Source organism: Acipenser ruthenus, chromosome 3 (assembly GCF_902713425.1).
Source record: "Acipenser ruthenus chromosome 3, fAciRut3.2 maternal haplotype, whole genome shotgun sequence".
Lineage (NCBI taxonomy): Eukaryota > Metazoa > Chordata > Actinopteri > Acipenseriformes > Acipenseridae > Acipenser > Acipenser ruthenus.
Window position 1 is genome coordinate 107,321,797 of NC_081191.1, and position 18,857 is coordinate 107,340,653.

Sequence of the window (18,857 nt, forward strand, 5' to 3'; positions counted from 1 at the left end):
AAGATGTGACTTCTAGATACACACCTATTTTAGCATGCCTGTTGTACAAGACCTCTTTGGGAAAGCTAATAACTTCATGGTAAAGAAAAATGCATGCATTTGTATGCAATTCCTATGAGGCAAGCAGCTGAACCATTGTTTCCTTTATAACACTGCCATTATCATCATCACAATCCTTCTGCAGTTTAACACTACCAAAATATGAGTCAGCTTTGTACTGGAGTACAACAGATTTTAACTTGGGACAGGAAACCTTCAAGTGTTGGGGTACCATGATCAAAAGGATTCATGCTTCATGAGCTGCACTGCTGCTAGAAACACAAAACAGTGAAAACCACAATGTTGTCCACATAGCAGTTTTGCTGACCCTCTGACGAAACAGGTGTTATATACTTTGGGAGATATGAGTACTGAACTCGACATTGGCACATTGTAACAGTTCAGATTTTTCTGACAAGCTGCACTTTATTTTTTCTGCAACATATGGCAGACAAAAGTGTAAATATCTCTGTTAATAATCAAGCAGTGTTTCAGAGGTATTTTTTTTTTATTTGATTTAAAATGAAATTTGACACACTTTAAACATTGTATAACATTGTATTAAAAAAATATTATTTTGCCCAGTGATGCAGTCACTTACAATTTTGTTTTAAACAAACATGGGCATTCCTGAATGATGCACATTAGATGGTAAATAACCTAATATTATTTTAACAAAAGTATTAATTAATATTGTACCTGTAAGACCACAAGAGAAGTTGAAAGGTTAAACTTTTGTATACTTGTAAAAGGGAGTTGAAAAATGTGTAACATTATAGTTTGGAAAGAAATAGGCCCCTGCTCGCCATGCCGATTTGAGGTGATACATTAATGAAATAGCCTGGTCACCATAGGAGACTGTCAGGAGGCTGCCATATATATACAGCACAGTGTAAATAGCAGTATATATACTGTATATTGAGACAGTGTGGGCGACAGTCAAGGCAGAAATGGCAGGAAAGATGAACAGGCTGGAGGTTGCAATTGAACACTTGTTGCGTACTTTTATTTTTCACACACTAAAACAAATAAACAGAACAAACAAAAGTGTTAAAGGGACTAGGAGCTCTTAAAATAAACAAATCCCCTGGGCCAGATGAGATCCTCCCAATAGTACTCAAAGAAATTAAAGAAGTTATTTACAAACCGCTAACCAAGATCATGCAACAGTCTCTTGACACAGGGGTTGTACCGACAGACTGGAAAATAGCAAACGTAATACCGATCCACAAAAAGGGAGACAAAACCGAACCAGGTAACTACAGACCAATAAGCCTGGCTTCTATTATATGTAAACACATGGAAACTATAATAAGATCCAAAATGGAAAATTACCTATATGGTAACAATATCCTGGGAGACAGCCAGCATGGTTTTCGGAAAGGGAGATCGTGTCTAACTAACCTACTTGACTTTTTTGAGGATGCAACATTGAAAATGGATAACTGCAAGGCATACGACATGGTTTATTTAGATTTCCAGAAAGCATTTGACAAAGTCCTGCACAAAAGATTAATTCTCAAACTGAACGCAGTAGGGATTCAAGGAAATGCATGCACATGGATTAGGGAGTGGTTAACAGGTAGAAAACAGAAAGTACTGATTAGAGGAGAAACCTCAAAATGGAGTGAGGTAACCAGCGGTGTACCAAAGGGATCAGTATTAGGTCCTCTGCTATTCCTAATCTACATTAATGATTTAGATTCTGGTATAGTAAGCAAACTCGTTAAATTTGCAGACGACACAAAAATAGGAGGAGTGGCAAACACTGTTGAAGCAGCAAAGGTCATTCAAAATGATCTAGACAGCATTCAGAATTGGGCAGACACATGGCAAATGAAATTTAATAGAGAAGTGTAAAGTACTGCATGCGGGCAATAAAAATGTGCATTATAAATATCATATGGGAGATAGTGAAATTGAAGAAGGGAACTATGAAAAAGACCTAGGAGTTTATGTTGACTCAGAAATGTCTTCATCTAGACAATGTGGGGAAGCTTTAAAAAAGGCTAACAAGATGCTCGGATATATTGTGAGAAGTGTTGAATTTAAATCCAGGGAAGTAATGTTAAAACTCTACAATGCATTAGTAAGACCTCACCTAGAATATTGTGTTCAGTTCTGGTCACCTCGTTACAAAAAGTATATTGCTGGTCTAGAAAGAGTGCAAAGATGAGCAACCAGAATTATCCCAGGTTTAAAAGGCATGTGGTATGCAGACAGGCTAAAAGAATTGAATTTATTCAGTCTTGAACAAAGAAGACTATGTGGCGATCTGATTCAAACATTCAAAATCCTAAAAGGTATAGACAATGTCAACCCAGGGGACTTCTTTGACCTGAAAAAAGAAACAAGGACCAGGGGTCACAAATGGAGATTAGATAAAGGGGCATTCAGATAAGAAAATAGGAGGCACTTTTTTACACAGAGAATTGTGAGGGTCTGGAACCAACTCCCCAGTAATGTTGTTGAAGCTGACACCCTGGGATCCTTCAAGAAGCTGCTTGATGAGATTCTGGGATCAATAAGCTATTAACAACCAAACGAGCAAGATGGGCTGAATGGCCTCCTCTCGTTTGTAAACTTTCTTATGTTCTTATGTTCAAAACCCTAGCTCATATATAGAGCCTAACTACACTTTTAACACAGGCCTTTACTAACTGGTTGGATGGCTAAGCCATTTATCAGCCAAACATACTTCTTCACACAGTTGCAAACCTTTCCTTTACACAACACCTTTTCCTTTCTTAAACACAGCACTTCTCTCTTCTTATACACAACAATTCTTACTCCAGCTCCCTGGTGTTCTCTCTCCTAATGGAGCAGCAAGCTCTCTTTTGATAGCATGTGCTTGTTCCCAGTTTTCTTTTAGGGAGAGAAATTGTCCTTCCAAATGCAAACAACCGTATTAATATTATAATACAGGTGGGTATATTTAAATGTTTCTGTCTGCGTTACAGTTTGGCCTTGCGTGATGACTGATATCATGCAGCTATTTTAAACTGGGCTTCCATTAAGTTTTTAGGTAGTGTTGAAGAACCGCAAGTGCAGTCTGCCTCATTTGGCCACAAAAAAAATATAATAAAAAAACCACTGGAAAGAAAATGAAAACGCAGACATAGCGTTACACAAATACAAAAAATAAAATAAAAAACTAAATACCAACATTCCATAAGAAAGCGTTTTGTATACTATCTATGTATTACAGTAGTCTCCGTGCATAGGAACACCTCCAAAGAGAACACTTCGCCTAAAGGAACACCCTTGTGGTAAAACAGATTTTTCCCATTGTAAATGCTCTGGCTAAAGGAACAGGAACTTACAATAACACCTTCTTGGCACCGATAGCGATTCGTTCACAATAGATACAGTACTGTTTTGTAAAAAAAAGCGACTTGTCATCGAGAGCATCTTGAGGGACACTGATTGGTTTATTAAATCTTTCCAGAACCGCCCTCATATCATTGAATTGTTTTGTATTCTGAATTCCATGAGAGCACCTCATCGTTACAAAATGTCATGTAAGCAAACTGCAAAATGCGCCGCTGTCTCTCTTGCTACACAAAGTTAGGAATTGATCGAGCTCCTGAAAAAAACTTGAATCAGACACAAGTCGCCGAGCAATTTGGTGTTTTGTGTTCTGGTGAGGTGCTTCACCATTCTGTTAAATAATGTGCATGTCTTGTATATTGCTGCTGCATTTTGTAACGTATGTAGGGGTGCTGTGTTCATTTAGTTTGACAGTTAGTTTATTAACGTTAAGTTAACCCTAAGCAACGGCCATTATTTTTGCCTCTGCCATTGTGATAGAACAAAACACACCCGCCAGGTAATTTCATAGTGCCTAGCGATTTAAGCTTTTTGACCGTGTTGTTTTGCTTTCGTTTTATTAACCTTAGTTTGTCTGTTACTTTACTGTAATAGTTTAACATACACTTGCCTGTTTTGCTTTTACTTTCTCAGTTCATTTCATATGTTGATGCACATGTGCCATGACAAGTAATACATATGTATTAATTTTTTTATTGATTCATATTGTGTCTGGTGGCTAACTCCGTCTCAGAAACCACTTCAGCTATAAAAACACTTGTTTATTTCCCAAGGGGTGTTCTCTTAGCCAGAGAGTATTGTATTTGTTAAACATTTTTTGACTGCATATATATTTATTATAAACCTATTATACAAGTTGTCCTACAGAACCCTAGCTTCAACCATTCTGATCCTTATGGTAGTCTATGAACTGAGCTAAAACCGTAACATCACATTTCCCTGCTATTGTAAATTGCCTTTTTGATAATACATGGTTTGAAGGAAGACAAACTGTATATTGTAATATAGAACACTATAAGTACAAGTAGCTATATTTCTAAACTTTTGTAACATATGTTTTTTTGGTATTTATATTGCAAGCAATGTTATCTTTCTATTGATATTGTAACATATTGACACCTGTCTTCATATAACCAAGACAGAACACCTCTATATGGGTTTCCCAGACACTATAAGATGTTTCTTTCTGAATAAATAGTGTAGCAACGGATGTGCCAGAGACTGTAAAAAGATGAATATTTCTGTTTACATAAAAATGTTAATTACATACTAACATATACTAACAAACTTCAGCTGTAACAATGTAACAGGCTGAAGCAGCTGTGATTTGTGTGTCCACACTTTTAAGTTGTATCATGTTTTGGCCATGCAGACTTCCTATAGCGTGAGGAATGTGTGCGATATGTGTGTGATACGTCACATTCTGACGACAATGGAGAGCTTCGAAACTGCATGGTAACCCGGCCATTGTTTCTCCATTACAGTTCTATTTAACCTTACCTGTCTGTCAAGACTGTGAGCTGCTTTTTTCTGCATGAATGACTTTCTGATTAAACTCTGACAAGATGTGTCGCGCTGTCTATCATAAAAGAAATTGACCAAAATAAAAGCACAGATAGAAGAATGTTAGACACAGACCTGAACCCCTGACCTCTTCCTCATCTGCGTGCTTGTGAAATTGACAGGTTGCTTTCTTAATGGCAAGTCTTGGTTTTCTGAAATGAAGTACAAAATATCATTATTCCTACAAGACAGATTCACTGCAAAAGTACATTTTCTACAAGTCACGTATAAGGGTTATTACTCATTATTCTTGCGACAGTTGTGCAATGCATGCTGAGCAAGAAATCAACTATCAAACGTGTTTTCATTTAAAATCACACTGCTGCAATTACTGTTCAATCCCTGGTGCGGGGACACTGCTGCTGTACCCTTGAGCAAGGTACTTTACCTAGATTGCTCCAGTAAAAAACCCAACTGTATAAATGGGTAATTGTATGTAAAAATAATGTGATATCTTGTAACAATTGTAAGTCGCCCTGGATGAGGCAACCCTGCTAAGAAATAAATAATAAAAGAAATGTACAATATTAGAGAATTCACTATTGTGATATAATCAGTTCACTATCGATTTGTTCATCACAAATACCATTAAAATATTGGGGATACAAAGAAAAAAGTAAAACCCAATTGTAAGTACGTAGAGATCATTATTATACTGTATTGTAAATGCTATGTACGTACACATTTCTAATTGTAATCAATAGTGTGGACATTACTGTCTACTTGTTGACTGCAACAAGGTTTCATTCTGATTTATAAACTGGTAATAAGCACCTTTATTGTTGTTTTAAACCTCTTTCATTTTTTTGCTTTCCTTTTGTTTCATTTTTTTAATGTAGACGTTCTATTTGAATGTTCCACGGACCTGTACTGTGTGGCAGTGCCCTGGAATTTAGCTTCCTGATTGGTGTAAGAAAGTTCAGAGATTTCGAATGAAGTAATAGTGCCCAAGGTTCTGGTAGGAGAACCTGACAGGATGTATGCGTCCTGTGCTGAAATTGAGAGCCTTCATCGAAAGGGCGCTAGTGCTATTAGAAAACCATTTAAACGACATTTAAAACCTGGGTTTACCTTGTTGTTCTATGTTTCATCACATTCTCACAGACTGAGAAACGGAAATTGTTCAGACACCATAAAAAATGCCTTTTTTTTAACTTGTCATGGATGCTTTTAGGTTATATTAGTGAATTGAAAGAAGTCAGTCGATTAGACAGAGTGGCTTGCATATACTAATAATACACATAGCACTCAGAAAAATACTGCCACTCAAAGTGTTACTGGATATGCCCATTTTCTTTGTTTATGAGTGGTCTATTTTATTGTGTGACACTATAATGTGCAAATATAATGCCGTGTTGACAATGTGTTGCTCTTTTCCTTGAAAGTAGATCTGTATAATGAGTTGCATGTGGCCACATATTACCACACTCACTGCAAGTAGATAACATACGGTAACACAACAACGAAAACAATTGGAAAAAGTCATTAACATAATCAAAAGGAACAAAAATGCATATGCATTAAATTACATTAATCTTTTATTCTCTGCCTTATATCTGCAAGGGTTTGCTTCCCCTTTTATATTATATTCCTGAAAGTCCTGGTATTGGTCTCATCTTGTTTAAAAGTCCACAGCCATTTCTTATGCTGGGGTATATTTACATATTGTTTAAACTTTTTTTTACTGTTTCCCCCGAAGGGGGGGGGAGGGGGAGTAATGATTACTTGTAGTGATTGTGAGTAAAATGATTAGAAATGGATGGAACCAGCATAAAATATTTGTGAGCTAGTGTTTCCTTTAAGTCTCTATTTTCAAATAGGTTGATTTGTGCTTTTATCGTTGTGGACTACTTGGCTGTCACTGTAGTTGCTGTTCTGTCTCGATGGCAGTGCGCTGTGTTTATTCATTCTGAAAAAGGTTAACTCAGGAAAGAACAGAAATGCAGCACTCTGATTGAAACACTTTACAGCATGGTGATGCAGAGTTGTGAAAGAAGTTATTTACAAACCGCTAACCAAGATCATGCAACAGTCTCTTGACACAGGGGTTGTACCGGCAGACTGGAAAATAGCAAACGTAATACCGATCCACAAAAAGGGAGACAAAACCGAACCAGGTAACTACAGACCGTAATTTACTTTTTCCACAATACTTGTTATATTTCATTTATGCAATATGGACCTCTGTTAATATGGGGCATAACACATTATTTTAAAATAAAATGCAATGCATGGTGGGATACTATCATATTAATTTCCACAGTTCGTTGCGCTGCTGGGAATTGTAACTGAACTATTCTAATGGTATGTGGATGCATTAAGCCTGACTAAACATGAAACGGTACTTCAGTGTGGACGCTTTGAGCTGGATTAATTAGAGCGGTTTCGAGTACGGTTCTCGAGATCGGTTATGTAGTGTGGACAGGGCCTAAATAAACATGCACTATGGGTAGAATTGTATACATAAAGGATCATCTTCAGTTTCATACAATATTAATACATAAATAAATAAATTCCTTCATGTCAAAGTGAGACTGCTTTGAATTATCGATCTGAGGTTGAATTATTCTCGGGGGTAGCCCCAAATGTGTCAACCTAGACAACTTTGAAAAAAAAAATTGAAATAGTTAATGCGGTAGCCTAATAAATTGTAGTGTGTGAGGTATATATATTTTTGGACTAGTTTAAGTTGTAATCATATGATACCTTATTTGAATTCTAAATCATGTAGGACCAACCTATATTGAAATAATCAGACTGGACACCGCTTCTAATGAATACAAAGGAACAGTTTTATAAGAGATAAAACTAAATAAAAAATAAAGGTGTACCAACTAAACTAAAGTAATACAGAAAGGAAAAATTAACTAAACTAAGCAGTACAGAAAGGAACATGTAAACGACGACACCCCACTGCTGAAAGCTGATTAGCAATCTATGGCAGTTTCCTTTAAAGGTTATAACCACGTTCCTGACAGTTACTTAAGACGAAGGTTAGTCTTAATAGGGGTATCATTAGTAACACAAATATTTACTTTCGTTAATATTTGATAATTAAAGCACAATCTCATATATATGTTTTGGTTCAGAAGGGAATTCTCACTTTTGCGAGATAAAGACGCTGTTCGCGTCCAGACAATCTAAGAGAATTATCTACTATAAGGAGGCAGTGTGGTCCAGTGGTTAAAGTCCACTGACCAGAAGGTCACTGGTTCAAAACCCACCTCTGCCACTGCTGACTAACTGTGTGACCCTGAACAAGTCACCTAACCTCCTTGTGCTCCATTCTGCGGATGAGATGTTAAATCAATGCCCTATTGTAAGTGACTCTGCATATAATACCCAGTTCACAGCCTACCTCTGTAAAGTGCTTTGTGATGCTGGTCCACTATGAAAGGCACTATATAAATATAAAGATATTATTATTATTATTATTATTATTATTATTATTATTATTATTATTATTATTACTATCAAGACAGCTAATTTGGAGTCTAGCTTTAAACGCAGAATGATAATTGTAATACCCACATCAATTTGTATAAATCACATACAACAAACAGTTACTATATTGTTCATTAACTCAAAACATTAGTTTTACTTTAAGGTCGGCTTATTCTCGAGTTGAAAAAACACTAAGTGTTGAATACTTATGTATCTCATCAACACAAGCACTCAAAGGCTCTCCTATAGGCAAGGAAAGTTCAGATTCCAGGGTCTGTCTTCCTTGCATTGGGTCTCCACACCAGGAGATGAAAGAAATATTTTAGCAAAAACAAAAGTCATTAACCATTTAGGTATTCCACTGAAACAGCAAATCCTCCACACGATGCACACTCTTCACCCGAGTATATCGGGGATATTCCACTGCTGACTCTGGCACTGCTAGCTTAATAACAGACTGAATATAGTTCAGTCTCTGTCGACTTCAAATGATATGTCCAACTATCTTCCTCCGGTGATCAATCGGGGCTAAGTTAGAGATTTGATTCCAAGTACTTTTAGGATTCTAGACATCTTACGCGGTGGACTCCCACACCAAGGCAAACACAGGAGTCGTTATCTCGTATCAGAGTTTCTGAAAACAGTAAAGCCGATTGCAGGCTGCGGGTCTTCAAATTGTCAAAGTTCAGAGCCTTGTTCTGCATGTCAGGGAGCCCCGATTTGAAAGTTGCGCTCGTCCTTTTCTAATCCTCTTCTCACCCCATGATTGGATAGTTTGTTTAGTTGAGACTGTGTCTGAGTTCACGTGGGGTGTTTTCCCATTGGCTGTTCTCATTCCGAGACGGCCCAGTGTTCTCAGTTGGTCTGCTGTTTCGCCCCTGTCGGCTGGATTTATGAGGTGGACTGTTCTCTGTTCGTGGTGTCAAAGCATTAAAATTCTCTGGGTTTTACCTTGTGGAAGACACTCCTGGTGCCACAGGATTTATTCAATGATGGTGAAGATAAACCACTTATTTAGTTTACGACTTTTTTTAAAAGCATTCTTTGTCAGTGGGGGAGTTCGTGACAAGAAACCAAGCAGACACAGAGAATGGCTTAGGACCTCCTTGTATATTCCATTTCTGTTAATTTCATAAACAGAATGATATTATGACCCAAACTTATGTTACAAAATACATTGCCGAACTAGGCTTTTAAATAAAATTTTCAATCCATACGATTTATTTGCATTTCAACAGTACAAAAGCGGATCTTCTTCAGATTGGCTTCGGGTAAAGTAAATTCTCTGCATCTCAAGGGATTGTATTCGGCTTGGGATCCAAACACACATATAAATATCTATCTATCGATTGATCAAGAGATAGATTGAAACCACACCCTCGTCGCTAATACAGGAAGGAAAGAAAATGACGCCTCTAAGCAGTGATCTGATAGGACACACCTCTGATCTTCAACCCAAATGTGTACCAGGCAGCTATCTTGAAAATACCATTGAGACAGAATTAAAATGTATAAGTGTAAAAACTTGTCAGAAAAGAAAAATCACAGGTACGTTATTTAAACAGTAGCAACACGTGGGGACATCTAACACTATATTTTTTGGAACCCCGCTACTTACTCTACACTGTTAAAATAATGCTTATGACAAATATTTTATTATATTGTCTGTGTTATGTTCCAAAGATTACAAGCTTGACATGTTTTGCTTTTAGGAAAGCTTTGAGTGGAGAAGTATGATTTCTTTGCAAATACTTTATTTCCAATCTTTGCAGATAACAAAGCTAGGTAAGGGCACCATATATCCCTTAACTACTCGCCTATCAAAATTGCCCTTATAGACTTGTAATACACATTTTAAGAACACAAGTATAATAAGTCAGAGAAACCTTGGAGCCTGTTTGACATTTACAGTTGACAGTGATGGATACAACTGTCACATGGTATGACATAAGGGTCTAAATGCCTTTATTCTTATGCTATTTTTGCACCTTTTCAAGGCTGATGTTCTTGATCATAGTGATGAGATAGATGATATGAGCCCATGCATTTGAAATTGTATAAGGTAATCCAATACAACTGCATAGCTATATTTCATAAAGGGAAAGACCTGCCATAGCTTTCATTCAAAAGAGATATCACAAAAAAACAGACTTGATAGATTGACTGTCTGAATTCATAAGAACTGCATACATAAATTAAACACCTGATTGGCACAAGACTGTGGATTTTGAGCTGGACTGGGTACAGTTGCTCCTCACTGGAAGAATATAATTTTTGCTTCAAAGAATATATATCACCAGTTTATAAATTGTATTTAAAGACCATAAAAGATACCTTTACAGGCCAATAATTGCTGGATACCTTGTACTCAGTCTTCACTGCATGCAGACTTTTTTGTCGATATCTTCAGGAACATAAAAAGGAAGTATGTATCAGTTGAATCTAGGTTTGTTTTTAATAGGTTCAATCTGAACTAATACTTAAATGTTCTGTTTGGGGCAGCAGTGTGGAGTAGTGGTTAGGACTCTGGACTCTTGACCGGAGGGTCGTGGGTTCAATCCCTGATGGGGAACACTGCTGCTGTACACTTGAGCAAGGTACTTTACCTAGATTGCTCCAGTAAAAAATGGGTAATGTATGTAATGTATGTAAAAAATAATGTAATTGTATGTAAAAATAATGTGATATCTTGTAACAATTGTAAGTTGCCCTCGATAAGGGCGTCTGCTAAGAAAATAAGATCAAATTAAAATAAGAGTAAAATAAAGAATACAGTAAATAATTACCTTTAAGAGCAAATTTGACTAAGAGCAGTTAAACTTACAGTAAAGCTATTTGCTTATAAAAGTAAATTCCATTAAGAGCACGTAGTAAGTATGATAAATGGATGAGAACGAATTTAGGTAAGAGCAATTACAAGAAGTGTGGATACGGATGCCAAGTAAAATCAATTACAAGATATAGAAAATAGTTATAATTAAGAGCAGTAGTAGAATATGGCAATATATGGGGCAGTTCAATGTAAGTACTGGTACTATTGAGTGCCATCTAGTCCAGTAAAGTCCGGAGTTGTGAGGTTTACAGATGCTGACTGAACAGGTGCATCTTGAGGAGGTGCCGGAAGGTGGTCAGGGACTGAGCAGTGCTGATATCCTTGGTAGTCCCACCACTGAGGGGCAAGGGTGGAGAAGGAGCAGGCCCTGGAAGTGGCTGCTGGTGTTGGAGGAGCGGAGGGGGCGATAGAGTTGGGAGGGGTGGGAGGGGCAGGTCACTTTCACTGCATGTGCATATTTTGACTTCATGAAAACCATGTCATCTCTGTTACATGGTTACGTACTGGAACACTGGTGGGACGAGTGGCGTGGTATCCCAGATATTGTGGTAGCCTAACATTCTTGGCAGACACCATAACGGAAACAACGTTCTAGGGTAAATGAAGAACCAGTGTCCCGCACAGTCTTTCAACCAGCTTTGATGGAATTGATACTTTATACTGTATTTGCCTAGTGACTGAATTTGCAAAGCAAAACTATAAAGAGAAGTCATGCAGACAATTAGATTTTTTTAAAATACATTTAAAGTAAAGATTTTATATTTTGCTCTTTCCCTGTTTGTAAACACATACATGCAAGATGGGCTGAATGGCCTCCTCTCGTTTGTAAACTTTCTTAACTTTCTTATATATATTTATTTCTATTTTAGACTTTAAATTCAAACATGTACCCACAAACTGAATGTAAACAATACTGTAATATCTACAAATTCGAGATGCATGATTCCAAATAATTGATGAACATCTCATCCATATAAACTAGGAAATCTATCATTTAAATCTATTGGTATTCTTAGCTAATGTGTGTTGACATTTTTTCTAAGTCTGTTATTCATGTGTTTTGTGTATATGAGTAGGTAGATGCTAAAAGGAACTTCGTGCTTCTGAAGTTCATAGTTGCTTATTAAAATTCTCAGTGTGTGCCTCATGGATCTATCTTCTAGACTGTTCAACAGCTTTTAATGAACCCTCAGTTCAACTGTTCACTACTTCTGTCTTTATTTCCACAGAGAAATTAAACAGTTGCAACACTGTAATTTGCAACATTATGCAGAGATAAGTCACCTCAGAGCATGTACTTGCAACTATTAACAAACAGACATTGGCTTTATTTAAAGCTTCTTCACAGACAACAAGGATGTATTTCTGTTAGAAATTCTAGCAGGGTACAACCCATAAAATCTCATTCCTCTAAAAAATATAAATTGCGTCAACCTATGAGCTGAAATAGTTAAATTACTTCCTCAATGTAATCAATTTTTGTTTCATTCAGCCTAGAAAGTTGTTCAATATTATTTACATGATTAAGTATCTGTCTTTATCCTGATTGGGTATTGCAATATAATGAAACAAGAACTGTGACCATTAGTAACAGGTCCATATCATATAAGACAACCCTGCGTAATCACTTAAAATCTACAGTTTGTGGAAACCCAGTGTATTTTCATTAACTGGACAGAACATGTTAAATTGTTGTGCTACTGCTTTAATATTGCCAGATGTTTTACTGTGTGTCTGTTGTGTATCTTGGGTGCCTGTGTTGAGGAAGGGGTTTTCATATTCCTAAAAGTCTGTTGGTGCAATACATTAATTATAATCTTTCATAAAATTACAAAAGAAGTATGTGTGGCACTGAATTGTAATATTCTGCTGCATAGCTAATAAGACAGCAGCTGCTTACCTGACATCTGTACAGTTAAAGACCCTGTGATCTATGAAGAGCATCTATAGAGGATCTACCATGGGTGCCAGGAGAGAGTGAGATGTTAATGTGTATAGTTAAGTTAGTTTAAGAAAAGTTTAGAATATGTGCTAAACTGATACAAATGTCAGTCAAACCTTATATTGCATGTTTGAGCCAAGGAAGCCATTTTATAGCAAGCATTAAATATTTTATCTTAAATCGCTATTAGCCTTTAACTAGCAGTTTAGAAAAAGCAACTGTAGATAGTGTTTTAAGTGTCAATTCGGGTTAGGGTTAGGTTTATATATATATATATATATATATATATATATATATATATATATATCTCTTCCCATGGACGTGTGCACACAGACATATTGAATAACTCTGAAAAAAGGGTAAAGGCTAAAATAAGCAAATAAACCCCACTGGTTCAATGCATTTCTTATATATATATATATATATATATATATATATATATATATATATATATATATATATATATATATATATATATATTAATCCAAAAAACTAGTAATAGCAAAATGACTTGTGTATTACTCATAATGGTAATACTCATTACATATATTCGGTTCTACTGGTTGCTCAGCATGGTCCTATTGCTCACTATAAATCTAAATTTAAAAAATCGATTGCATTCCTTGACTGAGTAACATAAACTTATGAATTCAACCATTGCAGATGAGACTGACTGAAAGTATTGTGCCTGCATCACTATTTAAAAAGGAAATCCATAACTTATTACACTATGTAACACAATTTTTGTTCCTCGGTAGTAAGTGTGATTTCCTAATTGCTTATGCCTCAAAAGCATAGAAAATGGCTATATTCCCCACAAACTTTGCTTTTGTGACCAGGACAGTGATATTTTGAAATTTACCTATTTCCAATGAGAAAACGGGAGAATTTGTGTCTTTTCGTTCACATAAAGTCAGAAAAAAACAACATATGAATCCAAATTAACATGTATTTATACTAAAGTAATAGAAAAATGACTACAAAAGATTTAGAAGCAAGTAGTTTTTTGAGATTTACGATTATACTGTAAATCACTTTCACGAATCAGCCCCCAAATGTAGTCTCCCATCATGTTCTCGTTATACTGTCCTTGGTAGCGGCGTTCAAAGTCCAGTATATCCTGGTGGAAGCGCTCGCCTTGCTCCTCCGAGTACGCTCCCATGTTCTCCTTGAATTTATCAAGATGAGCATCAAGGATATGGACTTTGAGGGACATCCTACAGCCCATTGTGCCGTAGTTCTTCACCAGAGTCTCAACCAGCTCCACATAGTTTTCGGCCTTGTGATTGCCCAGGAAGCCCTGAACCACTGCGACAAAGCTGTTCCAAGCCGCTTTCTCCTTACTAGTGAGCTTCTTGGGGAATTCATTGCACTCCAGGATCTTCTTTATCTGTGGTCCGACGAAGACACCGGCTTTGACCTTTGCCTCAGACAGCTTAGGGAAGAAGTCTTGAAGGTACTTGAAGGCTGCCGACTCCTTATCTAGAGCTCTGACAAATTGTTTCATAAGGCCCAATTTGATGTGCAGTGGTGGCATCAGCACCTTCCGGGGGTCCACCAGTGGCTCCCACTTGACGTTGTTCCTCCCCACAGAGAACTCAGTCCGCTGTGGCCAGTCCCGCCTGTGGTAGTGCGCCTTGGTATCCCTGCTGTCCCAAAGGCAAAGATAGCAGGGAAACTTGATAAAACCGCCTTGGAGACCCATCAGGAATGCCACCATTTTGAATTCTCCTATGACCTCCCAGCCGTACTCATCATACTTCAAGGCGTCCAGCAAGGTCTTGATGCTGTTGTAATCCTCTTTGAGGTGCACCGAGTGAGCCAGGGGAAGAGACGGGTACTTGTTACCATTATGGAGTAGCACGGCTTTGAGGCTCCTGGATGAGCTGTCAATGAAGAGGCGCCACTCATTCTGGTTACAGGCGATTCTGATTGCCTCGAACAGACTGGTCACATTGTGGCAGAAGCAGATCCCATCTTGACGGATGAAGAAACTGGAAAAAGGTTGGTGATGCTTCCTCTGATCTGCGACTTGCACACTTTCATCCAACAAGTTCCACTGCTTGAGCCTAGACGTCAAAAGCTCGGCACTGGACTTGGTGAGACCAAGATCTCTAATCAAGTCGTTGAGGTCTTTTTGGTTGGGGTAGTATGGGTTTCTCTCCTCAGCTCCACCTCTGAAATTGTCATCTGGATATACAACGTCTTCCTTGCTCTCTGACTTGCTGCTCTCTTCTAAAGATGGCTGCTCTCTCTCCGGAGGAGTGGGTACGGGGAGCTCATGGCAGTGTGGCACCGGGGCGATGGATGAAGGAAGGTCCGGATACGTGATAGCAGGTGCATTCTTGCCAGTCCGACGTTTGGAAGGGTCCACCATGCAGAAGTAGCAATTGCTTGAGTGGTCAGTGGGTTCCCGCCAAATTCTTGGGATAGCGAACTTCATGGCTCTCTTTTCCCCTCTGTACCATCCTACAAAAATACATTTATTTCACCCATGACTAATGTGTAAGAGATTCTCGCAACATTTTTCATATATGATATATTTTTTCAATAACATTGAAAATTGTAAAACATTTTAAAATTAAAAACTTTTACAATTTTAAAAATTAACAAATTGTATAACATAAAATTCCAAGCAACAATTGTCCATCTTGCCTTCCAGAGGTTTTTTTGCAGTGCTCGCAGGTGATATGAGGTGCCCAGGGTTTGTCTTGATCCCCGACAGGCATGCCGAAATATGCCTTGTAGGCCTCACACATCTTAGCAGATGCTTCTACGGAGTACTTTTTCTCTCTTGTCTTGATAAATTGGCAGCAGACATAGAGAATTGCGTCTGCCGGATACTTGCAGCCTCTTGATGCCATCTCAGAAAAATGCAGATATGTATCCACTTAGGCAGCTGGAACTAAACTGAACTGGTGGGCTTAAGGCCCCTGTATTTATACTATTATTTATATTACTGGAAAGTTCTAGAAAGTTCTAGAAGTTACTCCAAGTTTACTCAGCACTGAATCTATCTGGAATATTCTGGAAAATAGGTAAATTTCAAAATATCACTGTCCTGGTCACAAAAGCAAAGTTTGTGAGGAATAATAGCCATTTTCTATACTTTTGAGGCAATTAGGAAATAACACTTACTACCCAGGATCCCCCCCCCCCCCCCAAAAAAAAATTGTTACACGGTGTTATTTTCATAAGCAATAACTATTCCCAGTTTTCTTCTGTACAAATCTAAACTGCGTCTGTGTCACTCTAGTGGTCTAGTTGTAGGCCGTGTACAGCTGTTTCCAGGAACAAACAGTTTGATTTGTTTTAATGTACTGTATCCCTGATTCCAGTATAAAAACAATCAAAGAACCAAAGGATCTTCAATTCAAGAAAAGAGAAACCAGTGATAATCCTGAGTGCTAATAAAAGTCTGTTAATGTATTTTGTTTATAGTTTCTTCAAGGAACAGTGCATTCTGCACAGATTTTTAAAAAGTATTATGTAACTATCAATGTTTCCCTTTGGGATTTCATAGGCTGTACATGAATAAAACATTTTCTTCCCTGCAATGGTGTATAAAATGTGGGGACTTCAACAATGGAAGCCATTTTATTTATAGACGGAGCTCTTCAAACTAAAGCGGTTATTTTGAGGACGTGCCAAAAATACATCAGCAAATCTTTTATTCTCCTGAGGAAGGAAGAAAAGGCATGTCTGGCCTGAACTGAGTGTCTGCCATTTTCTGACTAAGCCAGTACAGGGTGAGGGGTCAATCTCTGTTGAGGAAAAAAATAACCTAATTCAGTTGATACCTTTTCTATTTAAATATGACAGCAGCAATGTTTCCAATGACTTTTGACACTCAGAGTGGAGCGTTCTTTTTGTAGACTTTTGACATCATCGTACAGACATTTTTAGAGATGCATTCAAAAGAGTCACCATCTTAGTATCGAAAAACAAAAGCCAACTAGGGAAAGGGCACAGAGCTACATCAATGCTTCCTCATGGTTGTCAAAAGTACATTATCAGGAATTTCACAACAGGCATCCCTGAGTAATCTCAAAACAATGTAATCTGTTTATTCATGTATTTATACATACACATTACAAGTATGTTATATATTTGAGGTATACACACCTCAAAACTGTCGCTGTCATTAACCACTGAAAAGTTCAGCAGTAAGCCAAACTCTCCATGTAGCTCAGTCAATAAAGCCTTTGCTTGTGGATTCTAAAATCGCTTCAGTGGAATAATAGCAGCGATAACCTATTGACACAACTGTAGCACAGTATATTAACAAATCTCTTATGTGCTATAAAGGAATCTTAAGGGAAATATTTAACCATCCTCAAAACATTTCTGTAATATCATTAAAAAAATCTTACACAGTTGTTGTGAACACCCTTTTTAATGCAATGCACATTTAATTCATAGTACGGGGCCTTCTGATGCGTGACATCTGAAATATTAGCATAGCCCTTCCTTAATTACCATAAATGATACCCACTGGTGCGGAAGGTTTTTGTAGACCCATGTGTTGCCTTTATTTTTATTGTAAACATAGCTAATATGCAGCTTCTCTGCATTTGTTTTTCACAGTTACCTTGCTATAAGGCTATATTATCAGTTTATTTCCACTTTTTGGATGACTATTATACAGTAACTAAGTGAAAAATAACACAACTACATGTTCTAACTGAGAGACAAATTTAAATATTTACTATACTCTGCAGAAACAAAACATTGAGATGCTTTTGTTAACGGCGCCTGGCTGTCTGTCTGCACTGGTTACTAAAAATGGCTTGTTTTTCTAAGAAATTAATTGTTATTATTTATTTCACCTTATTTTTACATACAATTACCCATTTATACAGTTGGGTTTTTACTGGAGCAAACTTGGTCAAGTACCTTGCTCAAGGGTACAGCAGCAGTATCCCTCACCTGGGATTGAACCCACGACCCTCCGGTCAAGAGTCCAGAGCCCTAACCACTACTCCACACTGCTGCTCCAATGCACTTTGCAAATGGATTGCTAAGACGCAGGACAGTAAAGCGGTGTTTGGAATTACTGCACATTTTACCAATCATCGATTCTGTGGCAGCAAAGACGGACAATGGCTCTGAAGCAGACTGGACACAAACATGATCCATGGTCAATGCCCTTGGAGTAATTAGAAGCTTTAATTGTACTACTATATGCCTGTGGAACATTTGGTGCCAGAAGCCTGGGTTACTGTTGATAGAATCATAGAAATGCCCAAGAAGACTTTTACAAAAGCCTATTGATCTACAGAAGTGCACCACTGCAGAAGGGCTTTCCCTAGCACAAATGCCAATGGGAAGGAGGATCAGGACATATTTACCTATACATGAAGAGCTTCTGAAGACTTGTGAATCAGTTCAGGTGAAGCAAAGCAAAGAAAAACAAAAGGAGAAACAAAAACATTTTCACCACAGGAGAGCTAGAAGGTTATTTTGAAAAGCTCAGGTTCTGTGTGATTTGTGCCAGCATTTAGACTTTGTAAATGATGCCCATTCTGTTCAAATGTTTATTTATTCATGTCATTTTGATTATAGGATGTCTGTACAAACGCATAGCTTCAGTTGTGTATACGCGCTTTATGTATGCAATATAAACCCATTTATTAAAAAAAAATGTTAATACTTATTTACATTGTTTCAGTTGTACAGTTTTGTATGTACATTATATAACTGTAT

General features: G+C 37.4%; 1 protein-coding gene across 2 annotated transcripts in view; it reads right to left on the reverse strand.

Moving 5' to 3' along the window:
- Window positions 1–18,857, reverse strand: part of LOC117394873 (cadherin-18-like) — a 250,425-nt gene that overhangs the window by 181,076 nt on the left and 50,492 nt on the right. The window contains exon 2 of one of the 2 annotated variants that reach the window (XM_033993545.3): window positions 5,008–5,084. The exons of the other annotated variant lie outside the window; for it this stretch is intronic. The gene's annotated coding sequence lies outside the window, so the exon portion shown is untranslated. The remainder of the gene's footprint in view (window positions 1–5,007; window positions 5,085–18,857) is intronic. 2 annotated transcript variants of the gene reach the window in all.